The sequence below is a fragment of the Corvus moneduloides genome, chromosome 16 (assembly GCF_009650955.1).
Source record: "Corvus moneduloides isolate bCorMon1 chromosome 16, bCorMon1.pri, whole genome shotgun sequence".
Taxonomy (NCBI): domain Eukaryota; kingdom Metazoa; phylum Chordata; class Aves; order Passeriformes; family Corvidae; genus Corvus; species Corvus moneduloides.
In genome coordinates, this window is record NC_045491.1 from 7,914,669 (window position 1) to 7,937,505 (window position 22,837).

The following is a 22,837-nucleotide window of genomic DNA, read 5'->3' on the forward strand; positions in this document are numbered from 1 at the left end:
TCCTATCCCACGGGGGTCTGTGGTGTCACCTGGAGGGGACAGGTGTTGTGTCAAAGCTACATGGATCCTCTGCCCACCCAGGGTGAGGAGCAGGACACAGTCACAGCGCACAGGACTTGTGCTGGACAGGAGAGGAGAGTTTCCCTCCTCTCTTGCCTTTTCTGTTGTTCAGGAATTCAGGATGGGGGTGCACAGGGAGACTGGCAGATGGGGCTCCCCCTTTCAGAGATCTCATCACCCCCACTTCCCCTCCCAGCCCCCGTGGGTGGCCAGAGGAGATGGTGGCCATCCCCAAGCCTGTGTCCCCATGAGGTCCCCTGGTGATGCTGCCCGTGGCAGTGGGCTGGTTTGATGCAGCCAAAAGCTCCTGGGGGGAGGTCCCTGTTGTCCCTGTGTCCCTTTCCCAGCCTTGGGCACCCGTTTGAACTACACTTGAGCTCTACATGGATGAAAACAAGAGCCACAAGCCCCGGGGCTGCTCTCGGTGGCATTTGGTGGCTGTGGGGTGAATATGGCTGGGGAAGAAGATGTGCAAGCAGGATGGGGCTCCGCCAGCCCATCGGCTTAGCATGGAGGCAAAGCAGTTAACCTGGACATCTGATCTCCCCGGGAATTGTGTATTGACCCTGACGGCGATGCATCAGGAGCGACAGACTCTCCATCATCGATCCCTCTCCTCCCATCACCAGGTGTCGACACTGACAGTCGTGGAGCCAGCTTTAATTTCAGGACTCTGGCTCCAGCACGTAACACTTAGCCATGGTCCCAAGGTGCCGCCAGGCTTTGCAAACAAACACCTCCACGGGCAGGTGACCATCCCCATTTTGTGGCAGGGATGGCGCTTGCTGCGGGTGGCCAGCTGAGCTGGGGACAGAGCTGGCAGGGGACCATCTCAGGGCGGTTGGGCAGGGTGACATTGTAGCCTTTGGTGGGGGATCCAGGGATGACCTGGAGTTCCTGCTTTGCCAGTCTTTGCTAGGAAAACCCTCTGATCTGGTCCTCTTGTGCCATCACTGTTGAACAGCAGAGGATTTGCTCAAGCTGGGGTGTCCCAGTCTTTTTGTAGCCTCTTCTGGGTGACCTCATCTGGCCTGGATATGTCTTGCCTTCCCCACCTCTAAAATGGCCACTGCCAAATGTGCTGGGTGGTCAGGTGTGTGTGCCACAGAGACCTGCTGGGGAGCGTGGTGGGTTTTTTGGGTGCCTGGATTCTGGGCAGGACGCAGGCACTGGCGGGGGCCGGCTGGCACATCCTCCTTCCCAGCATCTTGAGATTTCCGAGACGCACGCAGCCAAGCTGAGGCTGAAAAAGCTGCTTGTGGTTCAAGAGCATCTCCTCGACAGAGAAGAGAGGGAGGCTTTTCATTCCTCCCTTTCTTTTGGAGCTATCCAAGCTCCCCATACCGGTGCAGGGGCTCTTCCTGCTCCCCCTTGCAAGGGAACGTTAAAAGCCAGGGGCAGCGGATATCTTGACACCCCGTCAATCCGAGCCTTTTACAGCAGCAGTCTCTGAAGGCTGGCACTGCTGCACAGAAGAAAACAAGTGAGAAGAGGGGGGGAGGTGAGAGCAAGCCTTTGCAGCTGACAATCGATAATTGTGGTGTCACTCACTGCCTTGGAAGTTCCCGCATCCCCACGGTCGCTGGTGGAAGGGAGAAGGGGAGGGTGAGAGCTGGGCTCTGCCCCGCCAGCACCAGGCATGGGGCAGGGAGGGTGGCGGAGGGCGAGAGCCTGGCCCCGAGCAGGAGCCTCCCGCTGCATTACTCACCACTTGATGTAGCTTGAACCTTTCAACTCCCTCCCCTTGGGGATGGAGCGGGCTGGGCAGAAGGTGTTGACGGAAAATGCTCTCCTTTCTTAGCTTTGAGGGTTTTTATTCCCCTTTCCTTCTTTTTTTTTCCTTCCCCACCTCTTTCTATGTGCATTTTGGGCTTTAATAAACCCCCCAAAATATAAAAGAAACCCAAAAAACCCCCCAACCCAGCTCGCGCTCGTGTGTCTCTGTCTTAGCAAAAGCCGAGGCAAAAGATCAAGGAATTCTTCCTTTTGTGCAGCTTTCAAGACCAAAGATGTGCTGGTGAAAAGGGGAGGCTCAGAGTACCAGGCACACACAAGTGTTAAAGGAGAGGCTTCCCTTTTGTCTCCAAGGCAATCAGCCGGTGAAGGGATCCACAAATTAATTAAAAATTGCTCTGTCTTGATTGAGTTATTCCTGCTCGCATCCCACCTGCCTATCAAAAGACTGGGAATGGCAGGAGGAAATTCCTATTTCTTTCCCAAACAGCTCAGACACGTACCACGGTCTGTCTCGCTTGCCTTTTATCCCAGGCAGCAAAGGAAATAAAAAAAAGAAAGGGCTGGCGCGGTATCCAAAGAGATCTCTCCCGGAGGATGCGTCCCCTCTCCTGCGCTAACAAATGCTGCGGTATTTGGACGATTTGGAAGAAAAATGAGCAGATTTACGTGTCAGGCATGGGCCAAATTGTAGTTGTAACTCCATGAAGTTGATGGAGATCCATCGGAGATTAATTTGGCCCCAGGTCTGGCGCTTGCTCCGCAGGGAATAGGCTGGATCTCTGCCTTGGTTGAAACGAGGTATTCAAATGGGTTTGTTGTGGCTGTGCTATGCCCAAGTGGTAGAGCCGAGCAAAAATCCCAACTGGTTGTATCCCTGGTGCCAAAGCACCATAAATACACCTCGAGCTGTCAAGTCCTGCACAGTCTCTACCGCATTTACCACTGAGAACGCTTCAAGGGGGTAGATTTATCTGTAGGGGCTGTACACAAGTCTCCCTGTGTGCTTTGCTAAGAGGCTTGAACTCCGTCCCGGTGTCCTGATGGGGGAAGCCTTTCTCCCCTCCTGCTTATGGGATTTTTACCCGAACCGAGCCTGCGCCAGGGCTCAGCCTGAGCCCCAGAGAGCCCAGCCTTCCTTCACTGGGCTCAGGCTCTGGTTTGAGGGGGCATCATCAGTCAGTGCCTCTGAGCAGGATTCGAGGGGGTGGTTTGCTGCTTTGCAGTCAGACCTTGCTTCCTCCGCTTTATTGTCATCTCCGCTCTTAGTCACCGCTCGATGCCTCACCAGGGGACACTGCTCCTGCTGCATTTATGGCAGCCACTAAAATTGGCTGCTCCGACGGGGAGGGACACTGGGCATCAGGGAGGCTCTGCCCAGCTCCCTTATGGTCCTTGGTGTCGTGTGGGGAACGTAGGGGAGCTTCAGGGCAGGTCAGTCACCAAATGGGTCCCCTGTGCTGAGCTGAGGATGGACCTCCAGCTCTGCTGGGTCCCTCCAGCTGATGCGTGAGGGGATATGGGAGCAGTGCTGGAAAAGAATGGCAGCAGCCACGTTCTCAGGTGGAGATGGCCGGCGTGTAAATGAAAATCAGATGCTCGATAAAGTAGGAAAGCATAATTAAAAACGTTCACGGCTACTGGCTCGCAAAGCGTGGGCACTCAGTGATCCAGCGAGGCACAGCCATCTCCCCCTCCCCAAACCCCACAGCTCTCATCCTGCGTCGTCCTGTAATAGCGTGTCCTTCACATGCCTGTCGCTACATGATCTATAGAACAGGGCTGGCCTCTCATACCACTGCCTTCCACCAGGCCGGTGACTGGAATCTCCAGAGGAGACTCTAGTCCTATCATAGCATGTCCTTCACCGTGACTGCTGCTGCACAGAGACATGGCAGCACGGGGCTCTAATACCTTGTAATTCACTGTGACTGCTGTGGCAGGACCTGCACCGTGCTGTGCTGCCGCAGCCCTTCAGACCCCTTGGCTTTTGCATCTGCTTTTGGGCTTGAGAGCAAGGGCTGGGTGGGAGGGGACATATGGTGGTGGGACCTTGGAGATGTCCTGGGCTTGGAGCCTGGTCCCCGGCTCCTTGTGGGCGTGGGAAGGTGCTGAGTATCCCTGGGACACGGTCCCATCCTGGCTCCTGGGTGGTTTAAAGGAGGGAGTGCTGGGGGCCAAGCCCTGCCTTGGCAGGGGAGAAATCCCTGTGAGTGTGCCAGGGTGAGAAATGGCCCTTGGATGCAAAGAAAGCATCCTTCCTCTGGGTGCTTTGGGCATCATAATAAATGTCAATATCTCCGTGCACACAAAGGAGAAGGGGACATTTGGCTACCGAGCGCGTTTGTTCCAGGAGCTGATTTACTTTGAAGACTTAAAGGGTTCTTTGATGCTTCCCTCTTCGCTGGTTAACCCTGTTCCTTTGCCAGTTAAATAGAAATGCAGCTGCCATCAATAAAGCCCTTCTGGAGGCTGTTCCATGGACATTGCCACACCGCTCCCAGTGCTGTGCTGGACGTTGCTCCCTCTTCCATTGATCTGGTTTAGCTTCTCCATGGGCAGAAGGCGGCTGCACCCCTGAGCTTTTGCTGCCCTGGTAAAGCAAGGATCCCTGTGAGGGGTGAGGGTTTTCCAGCCAAGCAATGGAGATCCCAATGTTCACAGCATCCCCTTGGAGCTGTGGGCCTCAGTGCTGTGGATGTGCACGGAACAGGGTGTGGGTGACCATGGCTCAGCCGGGAACCAGATTTGGGGTTGCTGCTTTGTGTTGCTGGGTTTTCTTTGAAGAGGAGGCATTGGAAAGCCTGGAAGCTGGAGCCTGCAAAAAAAGTGAGGATGTCTTGTCAGGGCTCCCAAGATGGGAGAAGAGAGTGTTTGGTGCTGAGATGGATGAGGGAGCAGATTTTGGGAGCTAGTGCTTCCCTGCAGCATGATGCTCAGCTTGTTTTCCAAAAAACAGGATTTGGCATCTCCTGTTTTGCTTCCATACAAATTGTCAGCATTGTTGCTGCTCCTGCTTGCAGTGGGGAAGGAGGAATTTGGACCAGTGGCTTTTTTTCCTCCCGCTTCCCCCAGCAGCCTAGGCTACAGATCTGCAAACAGCTGTAAGGATAGCAGAGATCATTAGCTGGCAGGATCAGATGAGATAGTTTCTTAAAAGGATTGTCTGATTTCTCTATTGATCAGCCTGATTTAAAAGGGGGAGTTGGGTCAGAGGGCATAAATTAAAATTGAAGGAGGGGTGAAGGCCTCAAAGGCTGTGCTGCACTTAGCTGCAGTGCTGAGGAATGTATCTCTGGGCAGGGACGTGCAGAGCTGAGCACCGTGGCTGCCGGCCAAGCTGGGTCTCCTCTACAGTGAACTGGGAACTGAGTCAAGGGAAGTGCATTTAAACTTGGGTAAAGAGCCTCTCTCTCTTCACCAAACTGGTTTCTGCAACCCCCACTGGTATGGCAGCAGTGGGTGTTTGGGGTCAGAGGGGGAAGGGGTGCAGCGTGTGGCCCCGTGTGAGGTTTGGGGTGCGGCGATGGGTTGGGGCCACTGTGGGGTCCTGCTGGCTCTGAGCTCCCTCCCTCCCTGCCCGGAGAGAGGATGCTCTCACCCTGCAGAGACCTGCGACCTCTCTCTGGCTTTCCCCAGGCTCCCTGTGTGGTCTCCAGCGAGATTTTGAACCACGGGAGGTTTCTGCCTCCCTGGCTGTAAAATGAAGCTAATCTGCAACCTGAGGTTGCTGCTTTCCCTGTTCTTGTGATCACTGCCCAGGACTTCTGCATCTCCTGCCACTGGAGTCACAGGACTTGCAGGCTTTGCAGTGGCCCCCACAGCTCTGGATTATGGGAAGAGGAATGGGAAAACATCCAGGGAAAATAAGACACCATTCACATTGATGGCAGAGGGTCTGGTTTTGGGGACATGGCACATCTTCCACACCAGCTTGCTCTGCTGCAGCACGGATCCTTATTCATTTTTCCCTCATTCTCATCCATCCTCATGATGGAGGAGCCTTTTGTGCCCACGTCAGTGTCCTGTCTCTACCTTCTCCCAGGGTTTGCATCTCCCACAGCTCTCTGGGGCAGGACCGTGGGGATCTGCAGTGGGGTTGTGTCACTGTGACAGGGTTGTGTCACTCCAACAGGGCATGAGCTGGAGCCAGGACAGGCTGTCTCAACAGGGAAAGCTGCAGGAGCACTTTGGGGATGCCAGATCATCCTCTGATTGGGGTCTGTGCCCTTTCCAACCCTGATGGAGTTTGTTCCTCTTATTTCTGGCTGTGCTAAAATGAAACGGTGCAAGAAGTGTGATTTCTGGAGCTGTGGGCAGGTCTGAGGTGCCCCGGTGTGTGCTGGGTTGGGGCATCTGCCTGCAGTAGTGTCATGGGGGAGGCAGACACAGCCACACTGCTGGTGTCCCCAGGCTGGGGGGCTGAAAGTGGGCCTGTCTGCCCTTTCCCAGTGCTGTTCCACAGGCCAGTGGTGCAGCCAAGGCTGCTGCCCACCCTGGTGCTGCCCATCCTCTTGCTCCTGCCCTCCTGCATGGAATCATTGAATCACAGAATCATGAAGGTTGGGAAACCCTTCTGAGACCATCGAAGTCCAACCATTAACCCAACACTGCTAAGCCCACCACTAAACCATGTCCCCAAGTGCCACATCCACACATTTTTTGAACACTTCCAGGATGGATGAACACTCCACCAATACCCTGGGCAGCTTGTTCTGATGCCTGACCACCCTTTTGGTGAAGACATTTTTCGTAATATGCAACTTCAACTGCCCCTGGCTCAACTTGAAGCCATTTCCCCTTGTCCTATCACTTGTTACCTGGAGCAGAGCCCGACCCCCACCTAGCTGTACCCTTCTGTCAGGGAGTTTTGGAGAGTGAGAAGTTTCCCCCGAGCCTCCTTTTCTCCAGGCTGAGAAGTTTCCCTCAGCCGCTCCTTGTGCTCCAGATCCTTCCCCAGCTCCGTTGCCTTTTTCTGGATGCACTCCAGCACTTCAGTGCCTTCCTTGGAGTGAGGGGAACATCCCCATATGCCCCATCCCTGTGCATGGTGGCTGCTGGGGACAGCAGCATGGTGGTTCCCCATGACGTGTGGCTTGGAAGGAGATGAGCCAAGTCATTATCACGCAGTGCTTCTGCCAGGTGGAGAGCAGGGGACCAGCATCCCAGCCCAGGGCATGGCTGGGAGCAGGCAGTGCCAGGCAGAGAGTTCAAAGGCTGAGCCATGGCAGCAGGGGCTCGCAGCAGCCCCACTCCCACTGTGGAAGAGAGCATCTCTTCCAAGCATCCGCCAGCACTGGCCTCCCGGCATGGCTGGGGGCGCAGCCACCAGCGTGCGGCAGCTGGGCCGGCATTATCCTGGAAATGTCATCCGAATGCCAGCCTGCCGGTGAGCGCCAGGACGTGGCAGGAGGCGGTGACTCGGCTTGCCGGCATTGGCTACCATTTTAGAGGAAATGTGGAGCAGCGGGTAATTATTTCTCGTTCTTAATTGAAATTTCAGCCTCAGTGGTTTGCGAGAGCGGGCGGGAGCAGGAGCACAGGCGAGCGTGACACGAACGCAGGGCTCGTTGTGGGATGAGGGGGAGCACGAGTGAGCCAAGCCTGTGGGTGGCAAAGCATCTCCCAGCTCATGCAGGGTGCAGCACTCCTGGGAAGGAATTCCCATAGCCCACAGCATGGCCTGCTCACGGTTGCAAAATAAAACCAACCCTCCAGAACGCCAAGATTTTAATTTTTTTTAGCGGGGGAGGATGGTTTATTGTTTCTTTATTCCTGTATTTCTGTTTTGCTTCGGATGAAGGGCCAATTAACTGGAATTAGGCGCTGCAGCCTGGCACCCTGCGTCGGCTCGGAGCAATCAGGTGTAGCGCAGCATGGCTGATGAGAGCCAATCAAGATGTATAAATGAGGTGTTGACATTCAAACAGCAGGTACCCGCGCCGCCCGGCCGCAGCCGCGCCTGCGTGCTGCCGAGCCCGCGACACGGGGCCAGGCACGGAGAAGGGCCCGGCCCGGTGGGGCAGCCGGGTCTGCTTTGGCTCCGAAGTGTTTTGTGTTAAGCGTGATGGTGGGGACACACTGAGCTGCCCATGCTGGGGGTGGTGGGTGTGAGGGTTGGTAGTGGACACCCCTGCCAAGGTCTGTTTACTGGCAGCCCCTGTGCCCAGTGCTGATGCATCCCATGGTCAAGGAGGTGCAGCAGCTGCCCAAGCCCTTAGCGCTTCTCCAGGGTGGGGAGCCAAGAAAAATATTGTTCCTTTGGGGAAACTGAGGCACGGAGCAAGATGGTGGACAAGGTCCACAATGCTGGGGCCTGGTTTCACCCTCAAGGTTTTGTATTTCCATTGCTGGGATCAGTTTTGCCTCCAAGTCCCTGGGGCTGAACAGCATTGGGACACATCTGTTCCGCCACTGCCTAGGGACCATGGATGGTGACCTTGGTGTGACCACCATGCTGGCAGGTGCAGGGCCGGCACCCTCCAGCAGTTTGTCACCCTCAGCTCTTGGGTTGCCATAGCTGCCACCATGGGACACCCTGGGAGGTGGGGACCAGGGACACCAGTGGCGTGGCAGCACCACACAGGCCAGAGGAGCTCAGAGGCCATCCAGGGAGGAGAAAGGAGCTCCGTGGCGAACAACCTCATCAGCGTTTCCTGTCTCACGATGGAGAAATCGCATGTGGTGAGAGGCTCTAAAAATAGGCTCGGCAAACTTTTAACCACATTTGCAGATGTTAAAGGTAAAGCCAGAGCAGCTCCAGGGAAGAAAACATCCCTGGCCGTGCCTCCCTGGTGTTAACCCTCAGCTCCACTGGTGGCAGGGAGCCGGCTCTGAGGGCAGGAACCCCCGGATGGGCAGCGGGGCCGAGCCTCTGCCTCGTCGCATCGCTCTCCTGCGCGTCCCCATTAAGCGTGCGGCGGGAGGACATTAGGAGCAGGAGCACGTACTGGCAGGCTCTGTCTAACAGCACTGCCGCCTGACCCTGATTTGTAGCAGGGCTGAGCAGGGAGGTTTGCTGTAGTGTTACAGCTCTTCCTGTGGTAATAGCCAGCCGGGCAGCACTCGCACAGCACTGCCAGTGGCACCGGGAGCCCACAGTGGCACGGGGAACCCACGGCTGATGGGGTGGGAAGGAGATGCTGTAGCTGGGTCATGGCACATTTGCTTGCAAGAGAACTGAGGGGGCATGTGGGGACACGGTGTTGCTGCTGGAGTTGTGTCTCCCCATGGCAGCAGTGCTGGTGCCCAGCATGGTGGCAGGGACACGGCTGAATCTGCCGCCTGTCCTTGTCCCTACCAGCCCAATGACCCCATGTCCAGTGGCTTGTCCTGCACGCTGCAGTGGGTGCATGCCACTGGTGTTGCTGTCTCCTTGCCTCCTGCTCCTGTGTCACATCGCCAGGGCTGGAGTCATTTGGGGACAGTGACCAGGGCTGCCACGTCCTCTCCCAGCTGAGGCGTCAGCTCCCTGATGGTACCCAGGGGATGTTGTTTCACTTCCCCCTATTTCTGCCACGCCAAGGGTGACAAACCATCAGGGGGTGCCAGCCCTTTGCCCACAGTGGCCACAGCAAGGTCCCTGTGTACCGTCCCTGTGGGGATCTCTGTGTGGGCATGGATGCATCCCATTGCCATGCATTCCATGGGACTTGCAGAGGCAAAACTGACCTGGTAATGAAATGGACATAAAAAACCTGGAGGGTCGAGGTGAACCCTAAGGCTGTGGTCCCTGTGGAGGGCTGGCAAGGGGCGTTCTGCCCACAAAAGATGGAAGAGGCAGCACCATCTGCCAGCATCGCTCCGGGGTGCTGTGGTCCCTGGCCTGTGCCAGCCCCACAGTGCCAAGTGGGAGAGAGCAAGAATCTTTACCCTCACGAACATGGGAGGTTGACTTGGACCAGCAGAAAGATGAAAGAGACAGAGAGAGGGAACGATTAAAGGGAAGAAATCGAGATTCCTCGCGTTACCTTGGCTGCCCGCTGCCTGATGCTGGCAACTCGCTGGCCCTCAGCACCTCTCGCACGCAGCTCAGTGCTGGGGCACAGGAGGGCACATGACTTTCTCCTCAGGAGGGAACTTCCCAGGAAGATTTTAATAGTTGCTGTTTGTGTGATGTCTGGGGGAATCCATTCCTTTCTGTCTGCCATTGCCTGGCTTCACCTTCTGCTGCTGGCAACTGCTGCGTCCTCACGGCTGCATTTGGGGTGATGGTTTGGGTTGTTGTCAGACTTCACCTGCAGCCCTGGAGGGGAAAAACTGTCCCTCAGAGTTTCATTTAGCTAAAAAATCCAACCCAAACCCAACCTCAAACAGGTGCAGGCTGCCTCAGGGTGGAATGACCGGGATGCTGGGGAGCAGCGCTGGTCCCCAAAGAGTCTCCGCTGGCCACATCGGGATTGGTGTTTTGGCAAAAGGTATCACCTTGCCAGTAGGAATAATAGCCAGGAGGGGGAGGGGGCTGGGGCAGGCAGACAAGCAAATCCGTTTTATCAGACGCCGCATATTTTATGAAAGGACATTTCAGCTCTTCAGCCTTGGAAAGCTTTTCATACCCTTTAATTTTCTAATAAAAAGGAATTACGTTTGCTGAAAAGCCAGTAACAAGATTCACTGTCATTGTCTTTTGTACAGACCATAATTCCTGGCTGGGGCTCCTGCCTGCAGCCCCGTTGTGTGGTCCCAGGTGTGGGTCCAGAGTGCTGGCAGGGGGGCCCGAGGGCCATGGCTGTGCCGGCAGTGGGCAGGGGAGAGCTTTACCAGTGGGAGCTTGTGGCAGGTGCCCAGGAATGACGAGGGTGGAGGTGACCACCACATTTGTCTGCATCCACATTTATCCCTCTTGGTGCCCAGCACAGATCCCTGAGAAAGCAGCATCTGGTTTTGAGGTGGTTCCTGTTGTCTGTGTGTGCCAGGTGGGACGGCCTTTGAACCAAAAATCAGTTTAATTGCCCGGTCATTGGCCTTATAACCATGAGCTTGAGAGTGGTGTGAAGTCCTGGCGAGGCTGGTGGCTGGCAGACAGCTTTCCTGGTCTTTGATGTGACTGGGACAGGTTGTGGTTACACACGTGTCGGAGCAATGGGGTGTCTTTGCTGGTGTCCCCCGGCTCCACGCTGGCCCTACAGATCTGACTGGTGAAAACGTTCAGCTGGGCAGCTGGCGATTCCCAGTTATCCCCCGCCATCATGGGTATCCCTCCTGCAGGCTGCAGGATCTGGCATGCAAACAGCAGCTACCACACGTGTGATTTCAGCAAGCCCAGGGCACTTCCAAAATCCAACCAACCACAGCCTGTGACAGTGTGCAAAGCATGTCTGGGTGCCAGCTGGGGCCAGCACCAAGAGCCACCATCTCCTCCCAGCTCCCCACAAACCCCGAGCACATCCTGGCGGTGTTTGCAGCATGGAGAGCCCTTACAGGTTTGCTCACACCCCACTTTCCTACAGGGGTGCATCCCCCTCCGAGCGCTGGAGCCGCAGCTCTGCCCGTGCCGCGCGGGCTCCCGGCCGGCTGCCACGTGGCACCAGAACCACGATGCCGCAGCCGCTGGCGCTCCATCTCCTTCCGAGTTGCTCATTTGAAGTTTCAGCTTACCGGCTGTTTTCATGCAGGTGGGATGCAAAACCAGCCCACAAACACCAATAAATATCTTCTATATCCTCCCCCCCCGCCTCCAATTCTCGTTTTCATTCTTACTTCCCAGCTGGTTTTGGGGGGGAAAATGGGTTTTCAAAGCTTTCCGTAAACGTGTGTAACAATAGGAAGCGTTGCCTTTTAGCCTGCGGCCGGCACAGTTTTAAATGAGGTCCCAGGTAGTCATGGTTACCTCTCCTCTTCAGTAAGAGATGACTTTTATTTCCTGCCTTTTGTATTTGCACATCTCAGATATACATTCTCCTAAACCATAATTGGTATTCACGGATAGACAGGAGCGCAGGAGCGAGCTGCCACAAGAGGGGAAGAGCCAGATGGACGCAGGGGGTGTCAAGGTCTCCAAGCCCCCAAACATCAGGAAATCTTAATTTCAAGTCATTTTTCCTCCCCTGGCAAGGGCGGGGAGGCAGACCTGTCTCTCCACAGCCTCAGGGCTTGTCCTGATCCCACCTCCCTCGCAGCATCCTGGTTAGTCTGGTTGCAGTGCCAGAATTTGGGATTCACCCTGTGGTCCTGCAAGCCGTGTCTGGCATCCTGCATCCCTCCCAAGCATTGTGCTGACCTGGGAGGGTGAAAGAGGGGCTGTCCTGTGCCCCTTGTCCCCAAGCAGAGTCCTGACCCCCCAGGCACTTGGGGGGCCAAGCCTGCACCCCTTGATTTTTGGAGGCCTGAAGGGGAAGCAGAGCTGTGGGGCTGTGCGCTCGCAGCGGGCACAGCCTGGGGAGCGGGCGCGGGAGGGAGAAGCGCTCAGCAATGATTGATGAAAGATCATAGCCTCATTCCACGGGATCATTGCTCAGAGTGTGGGCAAAGCTGCCTATCCCAAGGGGACCATCGCCTGGATGCATGCAAGCCTGAAATTCAGGGCAGAGGGGATGCAAAGCCACATATTTTATGCCTTTTTTATTTTTTTTTTCTCTCTCTCTCTCTCTCTCTCTCTAAAGCACCAGGAAAACAAAAACCCAAGCTGTCTAATCAGAGACAAGCAGATTCCACCCACTTCCTTGGAAAACTTGCATTTGCTAGGAAATCATCTCGCTGCATTTACAGCAAGCAGAGTGCCCCAGCGGTAGCTCGTGCCTTTCTGGCAGGATGATAACCAGCGCTGAACAATTATTGCGCTGGAGCGGGAGCAGCAGACATATTGGCTTTTCTCAGCCAGCAGGAAAGAATTTGCAAAACTAAGCAGGCGACTGGAGCAGCTCGGATTTGCAGCGTTGGATGCGCGGTGCCGGGGATTCACAGCTCACCAGATTTGCTGGTGGCAGCATATCAGGGACTCACACACCGCATGCACCTGGGCTCCTATTTACATGATTTTTTTTTTCTTCTTTTTTTTTTTCTTTGCAAGGGAAGGGCCTGTTTTTGCTGCCTGGGAAATGCCTCTGATTCCCAGCTTCCCCCATGGATGCTCAGCCCCCCAGGTGTGCGCTTGGGCAGTGCAGAGAAGTTGTTTGCTTTTGTATTTTTTCCCTTTTAATGAGAAAAATGTGTACTTGTCACAGAATCGTAGAATGGTTTGGATTGGAAGGGACTTAAAGTCCATCCACTTCTACCCCCTGTCATGGGCAGGGACACCTTCCACTATCCCAGGTTGCTCCAAGCCCCATTCAACCTGGCCTTGGACACTTCCAGGGAGGGGGCATTCTCAGCTTCTCTGGAAACCTGTGCCAGGGCCTCGCCACCCTCACAGGAGGGTGTTCTTAAAAGAAATTCTGAAAAAATACTGTCAAAATTGTTGTCAAGGAGGTTGTCCTTAAAACCCGGTGCTGGGAAGAAAGGCAGCAGTTCCAGCAGGATCCTGCCCCATGCCAGCCTGGCTGTCCTTAGCATCATCAGAGGAGCAGGGTCTGTCCGAGGGTTCCCAGGGGAACCCTCTTGGGACACAGCCACAAATCCCCAATCAAGGCAAAACTCCTTTGCTCAGTTGTAACTTCAGTCAGAGATGTATGGGATTGCTGGAGCAACTCCCATCCCCCAGAGGTTTTTGGTTCTTCCACAGGTAAAACTCTCCCTGACTGTGGGTCCCACATCTGCCCTTGGCTTCTCCATGGGCTGAGCAGAGTGGAAGCAGAGAAATCCCTTCTCTTCAGGCTTGTGGGGTTGGGAACTGGATCTGTTCCCATTTCCCTCTGCCCACTCACAGTAATCCCTGTCTCTGCTGGAGCATTTCTGAGCGGGACGCTCCAAAGTGGAAAAGTGGCACGGTGGGGTTTTGGTGTGGATTTGAACTGTGTTCCCATTTTGGGTGCTGTTTGGCAAGGACAGCGAGCAGAGCCTGGCCCAGGATACTCTTCCCAGCCCCGCTCGGGATGCAAACTGCGCATCAGTTGCACCAGCAGCTGATGGAGACTCCAGTATATTAGCAGCATTAATTAAGTTACAAAAATTATGCATGTTATCAGTTATGAGACGACCTTTCATAAACTCAGCTATTAAAGCAATAAAGCATAACCCGCTGGTCCTAACCAGTCTAATGGCTGGCTAAGAGCGTGGTTTTTCACATAATACTTTTAGCAGGTCATTAGCCAAGCAATAAGATAACGTGGAGAGCCAAAGTGATGTGCGGGAATGGCAGCAGAGGCAGAGACAGTGCTTGATGAGGGGACACAGGGCTGGGGGTCACCCATCCTCCCACACTGCTCGTACGGGTGTGCATGGCTCTGGTGGTGGCTGTGGTGGGTGATGGTGGAGTGGTGGCTGATGCCGGTGTGCTCCCAAGCCTGTGCCGTGCTGAAATCCCAGTGCCATGGGGCAAACCCAGCCCTGGGGCAGGTGTGGGGCCGGTGTTGGTCCTTCCCAGCCCTGGTTTCACTGCCAGAGCCCACCCTGCAGAAGGGAGAAGAGGTGGTGTGATGTGGCCATCCTGGCTGCAGTCCCAGTGGGCTGTAGGATGAGGATGGGGACCCTGACCTTCCATGAAGCCAGGGGTGGGATGGAGGGGCCTGGGCTCCCTCCGCCTGAGTGGTCTTGGTGTACGGACAGTGCTGGTCTCAGCATATGGTTGGTGTTGGTCTCTCTGGGCTGAGACTCTGATTTGGGGGTATGCAGGTTGGTCCCCTCCCTGGCATGCCTGTGGGGACATTCCAGGCATCCAAGGCCACCCAGAAGAAGCCACCAAGCCCTGGTCCCCAGGTCCTGCTCCCTCCACACACTGGTGCTGTTATTGAGCACATCCCAGCCAAGTGTGATACCCTCCCTACCCCTGGCTATGCCACGAGACCTGGACATGCCAAGAGCTGCGCCACAATCCAGCACCCCCGGCACCCCCGAAGCGCCTTTCCCGGTCCCCGCCAGCCGTTTCCAAGCACTGACCCTCTCCATAAACAAAGGAGAGGGAGAGGGAGGGTGGCTGGCATGTTAATATACTCTCCCCCCCTCTTTTCCTCCCTTCATCCCTCTGGGAAAGGCCTTTGCAGATATAAGCAAACCTTGATTAAAAGCTGCCTGACAGGCAACGGCAGCAGCAAGCAGCAGGCAAGGAAGCTCTCCAAGTCCAAAGGGAGCTGCTTCTGCTGCTGCCGCTGCTGCCTCCATTCTCAGATGTCCCTGATCCTTTAATCAATCACAGCCGCGGAAGAGAAGAGCAAACACCCGTGCCGGGGCAGAGGTATGTGCACGCATTCGTTCCAGCCGCAGCCGAGGCAGCAGGGCGGCCGCACGCCTTCGGCTGGAGGCACGGAGCCGTCCCCGCGCCTGGAGCTGCCCTTTCATCTCACGGAGACAAGCAGGGGCTGTGTCCCTGTTGGTGCCTCCGACAGCCCCAAGGATTCAGGCGTGGAGGATGGTACCCCACGGGGTGCAGGTAGCGGGAGGAGTGCGGGCAGCCTCTTGCCCTCTCCCCAGGTGCTCCAAGACGCATTCCCGGGTAGAGGATTCTCCCAGCTCCCATCCCGTGGGCTGTGCCACGCCGGCACTGATGTGTCTGGCTTGCAGCGAGCGAGGAGAATGGGGTGTTTGCAGATGTTGGGGAGCTGTGGGAATGGAGGCTCCACAGGGAGCCAGCCTGGCTGTTGTGTCTAACACGGGGCTGGCCAAAACCCACCCATCCTTTGATTGGCACCCCATGGCTGGGCACACGGAGCAGTGCCCGTGGCTCCTGGGGTGTCCCCCTTCGGGGAGCAGAGCCCCATCCTGGGCTGCGTGGGGCGGACAAGGATCCGCTCCAGCCCCGGAGGGCCAGGCAGGGCCTCACACCAGCCGTGGCCATGCCCGGAACCACCAGCATGCAGAGAAACCGCCCACCCCCGGGATGATTTGTCACCAAATCCTGTGTGTCACCGCGGGGCTCGCTCCTCGGAGCGGCTGGAGATTGGGGGCGGAGGGAAGGGGAAAACACGTCGCTTTAATAAAACCCAGCAAAAACCTCTCGTTCCTGACACGCTTCCCCAGCTCGCGTGTGGCAGCGGGAGCTCCGCCAGTGCGAGGCCGGCAGGGGCAGGCAGGGACCACGATTTTCCTGCTTATTTTTGCCGTTGCTTATTTTTAGCGCCGCGTCTTAATATATTGTGACAGTGCCCTGGGACGTAGCGCGCCTCCGGTCGCAGGAGAAGGTGTCTGGGGCAGAGCTGCTCGACGCCGCGAACGAGTTGCAGCCAATCTCCGGCACGCCGCCGGCTAACGAGGCACCCGCCGCTAACGGGGGTCCCCGGGGAGCCCGGGGGAGTGGCGGGGATGAAGCTGTGCATTGAATTTGTCGGGGCTCTGCAGGGAGGGGCTTGGTCTTGGGGGAGTCACGGGTTTTAATATGTTTTTTTAATTAGGCCGTTCTGGTAATGACGGGCTGGTCGCTGGCAGAGCTGGTGCCAGGCAGGAGCGGTGCCTTTGTAGAGAGGGTGCCCGCACGGACAGGGACATGGATGGTTTGATGTTTCAGGGACCTTGTGCGTACTGAGGGACTCCAGTGCTGTGCTGACTTCGATCTCCCTCCTTGGAGCTGGTTTTTGGGAAGGGTTGAGTGGTTTCCATACCAAGGTGTGCCTCATGGTTGCCTTTCTGGACCTCCAAGTGGGTTTTGATGCAAAGCAGAGAGGCAGCTGGCAAAGGCACAGATCTTACTGGGATCAGGATGAGATCCCACCAAGGCAGGGGTTGCCAGCACTGGCTCAGCCATGGGGGTAATTCTGGTGGGGATGCTGTGTCCGTGGGGAGATCTGGGTGCAGCGTGGTGCTGGGTTTGGCAGCAGGAGTCTGTGTGCACGGGCGCTGCCTGCCCCAAGCCCATTAGTAACAGATCTTTGTGGAATAACCCTCCTCATTAAGGCGAGCTACCCCATGTGTCAAAGCCACTTTATAAGGAAATTATACTCGGCTCCAGCCGGGATGTGCGTATGTAAATGGGGCGATGCACAGCCCTGATTGAGACATCATGGGGCAGCTCAGCCTGGGACCCCTGGGAATCTTTGATTCTGGGGGAAACAGGAGCTCCAGAGGGGCTGGAGAGTGCTGGTGGTGGGGGATGCACCTCAGCCACCTCCTGGGGTTTGGGAGCCCCTGTGTGCACCCAGAGTTTTGGCAGGAGCCGTGGACCTGGTTAGGGCTGGAATGTCTCCAGGTGTTGGAGGCTCCAGCATCCCAGCTCCAGTCGCCACATCTTCCCAACAGCATTGCAAAGTATCTCCTCTCTGCACTGTGTCACCTCTCTTGGTTTGGAGGAGCAGAGGGGAACCCCCTCTATTCCATCCCACCCCCCAATTTTGTCAAGGTGTCACTGCATGCCCAGCACTGGTGGAGGAAGTGTGGACTCCTCCTCTGCTCCTCATGTCATGACCTGAAGCCCTACTGAGCTGGGATTAAATCCTCCTGACCACACATCTGAGGTGTTGGGATGCTCCACACACACATTTGGAATATTGGGATGCTCCAGTGTTTGGGAGAAGCAGGAAGAATGTACCAGAGCTGAACCCATCACAGGGCTTTGCCCAAAGGACACCGTGAGACACCGAGGTTCTTCACACAGCACCTGTGCTCACTGCTCCTTTCCAGGAAGGAGTGGACACAGCACGCACCAGCCCCTCGGGATCCAGCTGGAGCATCCCCATATGCCGGGACATTGGCACCTCTTTGTGGAAACAGGGTGGCAGCTCAGCAGGGAAGTGAGACCCTTCTTTTTTTTGGCAGCATGTTCCTAATCAGCAGGACCCGCGCGCTCCGCCGCAGGCACGCCACGCACTGCTATTTACGGAGCTACTTGAAATACACCTGCAAGAGGGGAGAGGAGAGAGGAGCGCCAGCAAGTAAATAACCCAGCAACCCGACGGAATGAAAACAGGGAGGAGAGATGCAGCAACTGAAGGCAGAAAAAAACCCCAAAATGAAGTGTGATGTGCAATTGAGGGGCTGCGTCCCAATTGTGCCGTGGTTTTCCACCAGGGTGCTCACTGGTGTTGGTGGTTGGTGGGGAGACCCCATCCCATTGTTGGCCATGAGGGTCTCAGTGCATCCCTGAAGTGGGCAGAGGGATGGATGGATGGATGGATGGATGGATGGATGGATGGATGGATGGATGAAGCCCTTTGCCCACCTCCCCACTTGCTTTGTTTACCTCATGCTGCTGTTCAGCTCCTGCCTCCCCCCACCCTTTTCTGAAACATTATAAATCAAACAGCTTAAAATGTAAAGCATCAAAAATTCTAAAACCTTCATCTATTATTAACTGTGACAGTAAATTCCACCTCTGAATGTTTCACATAGCAACTGTTACCAGGACTCAGCATCCAAAGCTGATGTTCCAGCAACTTTCCATCACGGCGCTGCTGCTGTTCCAGCGATGCTGACACCGGCCTGGTGAGACTGGCTGCCACTCCCAACACTTTCTATGGGATTGGGATGCCAGCAGAGAAACCGAGCTCAGATTTAGTGAATACAGCCCAGGATTGGAAAGGAACTTGGTGCCTGCATGTGGGAGCTGGTGGTGGGATCCCCCATCATGGTCCTACCTCTGTGTTGGTCATGCAACCCCCCCAAACTTCATTACTTTGACCATTGTGTTATGAAGCACCATAAATAACAAGGATGGGAATGGAGTGGTTAAAATAAATGGATAGGGAAGGGTTTTTGCAGGGGTTGGTGTTTGCCTTTCTACCTCTGCTTTGTCCCGGTGCTGGATGTTGTTGTGGCCCCTGAGTGGTAACCTTCACCCTGGCATGGGCAGGGCGTCTCACTGCTCTGAGCATTGGGTTGTGGTGAGTTTGTGGTGTGCCAGGTGCCCACAGGGACCAGGAGCCAGGTGTTCACCACTGGGGTTTGTTCATGTTTCGGTGGTTGTTTGCCTTCCCCATGTGCCATCGTGGCTCTGTTCTGTGTTGTGTCCCCAGCCTGGAGGTTGAGCTGGGGTGTTTTAGGTTGGATTTGCCTGCATGACAGCACTGTGAGCCTGGTTGGAAGTAGGGAGAGCCGTGGCTCTGCAACCCCATGGAATGCTGAGCCTGCTCTGCTGAGAGCCCCACCAGTGCACTGGCACCATGACCATGGCAAGGCTCACACCGGCACCCCAAGTACCCAAAAGCACCCAAATTCCCCCAGCAGCATGCACCAGGCCATGCCTGGTGCCCCCATACCCTGGCACAGGAATCCTTGCCTTGCCGTCATCCTGGCTGTGCCACATTCCTGCAAATCCTGTGGCTGCCCACTGGGATCTCATGTCGTGCCATGCCGTGCTGTGCTGGCTGCGGGGCCAGGCAGCAGCGGCTGCTCTGCTGTCTCCCCAGGGACAGGCAGCAATTTTCCTGCTCTGAAGAAGCTTGTGAAGGTTTGAGTGAATCTGGGAAGCAAATCTAATTGGCAACCTGGTAATTCCTCGGGGGGACATGTACTTTGGTCATATCTAAGTACATTCCAGCCAGTGTTTAAGACACGCTGAATCCAAACTTGGACAGTCAAATACCAGCAGCTCTAAGCTCCTTATCTATTTCAGGCAGATTAACTCCTTAATCATCTCTTTTGGAAGTTCCCTGCCCCAAATTCCTCTCCCCTCCTCTTCCCCCTCCCCAGTTTTTCAGCAGGAACAAAAGGAACCGATTTTGCGGGGTGCCAAAGGTGGGGATGGCGCCTGCCGTGATTGACAGAGTCAATAACCGGGAGCCGGGAGAAGGCCTTTGGAAATCTGCTTCCCACTTCACCTGCCCCAGTATTTGTCTTCAGGATTTGAAGCTGGGGAATATATAATACCAAAATAATTTACCACACAGCATCAAACCTCGATTTATTATTTTCAGCCTTCTTTTCTTTTATATTTTTTTTGACTTGATTTATTTCTTTCAACCCCTTTTATTCTTATTTTTCCTTTTCCCCAAGGGATTTGTGCTCAGCATCCCCCTAGCAGGTGACCACTCCACAGCCCCCAGCCCCGCTTGTGGCAGGGGGATGCTCATCCCCTCCCTGGCAGGCACAGGAGGCCGTGCTGAGCCATGGGGACACAGCCAGTGCTGGCCACTGTCACTCAGGGGAGTGTCAGAGCATTACGCTTCATTACCGAGCTGTCTGCTGCCGGCAGGGGATGGCTTAGGGCAGAGCCCGGCAGCAGCACAGCCGGGTTTGGCTCCGGTGGATGGACCTGTCTGTGGGCAGATGCTGAAACGTGGCAGCTGTGGGGTGCCCGTATCTGAGGGGTTTGGCTGCGATGGCAGTGGGGAGCTGGTGGTTGCTGGATCATGAGATTGGCTGCCCAAAAAGTGAAGGCAGGAGTTGCCACAGGAAGGCAAAAGGGGGACAGGGTAATGCCCCCCGTAACAATGGATCCTGGTGAGGGGGTCTCAATGGGGCTGGGACTGGGGATGTCTCTGGGATCACCAGTGATAATTGAATAGCGCTCATCTAAAACACAGGTGTAAATGTCCCCATGTACCCGACATGGTGGGGACACTGGGACAAAGCCCCATCTCCTCCCAGAGCTTGAGGTGGGGAGGAGGCATGGGATGGTGCCAGGGTCTGTCCTTTGCTGTCAGCAGCCATCCCACAGCAGCTGAGGCCTCCTGGTTTTTGATGTTGCAGCGTGAACTTGCCGGAAGTATTCCCAGTAGAGAAGCTGGCTGTGACCAGGGATGAGCCAGAGCGGCTGGACCCAGTGGCACATTCAGAAGAGCTGGGAATGTCCTGGGGGTGATGGCCACCTGCCAATCTTTGGGGTCTCCAGTTCTGTTGGGGATGGAGAGATGCACTGGGGAGGAGGTCTAGGATCCTAGGGCTGGGACATGAGCCTGCTCCATTCCCATGCTCCTGGGCTGGCACTTCCCAGCCTCAACACTGTGGACAACACAAACCCGGACCACCCTTCAGTGGGGAAACTGAGGCACAGCTAGAGAGTGGTCCTGGTTTCAACCCAGTGGATTTTCCAGCTCCAAGCTGCTGGGTGAGTGCCAGGTCCTGCCACCAGGTTTGGTGTTGGTTTGCTGGGCTGAAGGGTCAGCAGGTGCCAGGGGACCACGAGCCATCCCTGTCACATTCCCCAGTGAGTGCAGCCTTATGCATCCGACCGCATCCATGAGCAACCATCACAAGATGCAGACCAGATCCAGGACTCCAGATCCATTCCCTCTCCCATTCTTGGGAGAGCTTTTATTTGCTTTTATTTTTGTTGCAAGAAGCATGAACCCCTTGGGGCATGAGCATCCCGGAGGAGGGTGCCAAAGGCATGGCATCTGCTCCCTGCCTTTCCTTGCAGGGATGGAGCTTCTGTCCTGCTTCTAGGGAAACTGAGGCAGGGGACAAACAGGATGTGGGAGGAGGGAGGGTCAATATTAGCGGTCACAGTAATGATTGGAATGGTTAATTATTATTGGAATTGAAGTGAGTCAGGCTGAGAGCAGGAGAGGAGGGAGGAAGGAAGGGAGGAAGGAAGAAGGATCCAAACCTGTCAGGCAGAAAATGAGTAAAGAAGAAAAACGTGAGCGTGTGGGGAACTGGCCAGGCTGTTGCTTTGCACCAGCACCATGCTGGCCCCATGCTGCTCACTTGGGGTGAGGCTGGAGGGGTGGCTGAAGGTCACCATGGTGGTGACAACAACCCCACGGCCACAGCTGTGCCCATCGGTGCCCTGGCGCCGTTGTACTGACAGCTCCAGGCAGGTCTACACCAGGATTTGGGTTTGGAGAATGGAATTGCTCTGGATCCCTCCTAACCTTGGCTGTGTTTCCAGCCTCCTGCAGGGCTGGTTTTCCTCTCCCCTCAGAGCCCCAAGGTTGATGTCCAACTGCTGGCTGGGAGTGCGATCATGTGGAGCCTCACTCCATGGTACATCCGGCCATGAATTTTGCTCCGGAGTGGAACACAGTTCATCCCAGAGAGGGGATTTGCCCAGGAAGGCTCAGGCTGAGCATCTGTTTTGCTGTGAGCCTCCAGCCTTCCCCCCCGCCACCATCTTTTTCCCTTTTTTTTTTCTTTTTCTCTTTTTTCTTTTTATACCTTTTTTCTTTCTCCTTTTTTCTTTTTCTTTCTTCCTTTTTATTTTTCTTTTTTTCTTTTTCTTTTTCTTTTTTCCTTTTTCTTTTTCTTTTTCTTTTTCTTTTTCTTTTCTTTTCTTTTTCTTTTTCTTTTTCTTTTTCTTTTTCTTTTTCTTTTTCTTTCCTATTTTCCTTTTCTTATTTTTCCTTTTTTTCCCCCTCTCTCCCCTTTTTCTTCTTTTTCCCTTTTTTCTTCCTTTTATTCCCCTTTTTTTTCCTCCCTTCCTTTCCAAATCCTTCCTTACCGACTGACATTTTCCACCACCAAGAAAAAGACACAGCAGCTTGCTCTGACTCCCAGAACCTCCCATCACTCTCCCCAGCCCAACCCTCTGCAAGCCTCCCATCCCTGACATCAAGGATCCAACCCCCCCTTTCCAAAATAAAGGAGGAAAAACCAAGGGGAGAGAGGCTGGAGCTGGCGGCTGAGCCGGATTTCCATGTGAGGGGATGAGGTTGGGGCGGCCACGGGCTTCCCCTGGCAAGCGACAGAGGAACCGGGGCCAGCAGAAACGTTGAGTCATGAGTGCGGTTCGCAGGCGGTGGATTTTTTCCCAAGAAAAATTCCTCACTGGGGAGGAGCAGAGCTGGGAGGGGAGCAGCAGTGAAGGACTGTGGCCCCCAAATGGGACACTGATCTGGGGATGGGGATGCACCCCATTGCGATGGGAATTCCCTGGGCAGGTTCCACCCCCCGGGAGGGCGGTTTGGGCTGGAGGGGAGGGGGGGGGACCTGCCCAGGGAATTCCCAAGCAGCTGGATGGGAGGAGCAGCGTGATCTGGGGGGGGAGGGGGGGGCTGCAGAAGATGGGGACCCCATCCTTCCTCCTCCTCCTTACCCACATCCGCCCACCCCCACGCAATGGGCGGCGCAGCCCCAGCTCCATTTATCATCATCTGCGGGCAAGTGAAGTGTGCAGGGAACAGCTGCTCCGGTCGGCTGAGCG

General features: G+C 55.4%; 1 protein-coding gene across 3 annotated transcripts in view; it reads left to right on the top strand.

Moving 5' to 3' along the window:
• Positions 1 to 22,837, top strand: part of RAI1 (retinoic acid induced 1) — a 74,596-nt gene that overhangs the window by 37,544 nt on the left and 14,215 nt on the right. For 2 of the 3 annotated variants that reach the window (XM_032126081.1, XM_032126083.1), the window contains one exon: positions 17,572 to 18,237. The exons of the other annotated variant lie outside the window; for it this stretch is intronic. The gene's annotated coding sequence lies outside the window, so the exon portion shown is untranslated. The remainder of the gene's footprint in view (positions 1 to 17,571; positions 18,238 to 22,837) is intronic. 3 annotated transcript variants of the gene reach the window in all.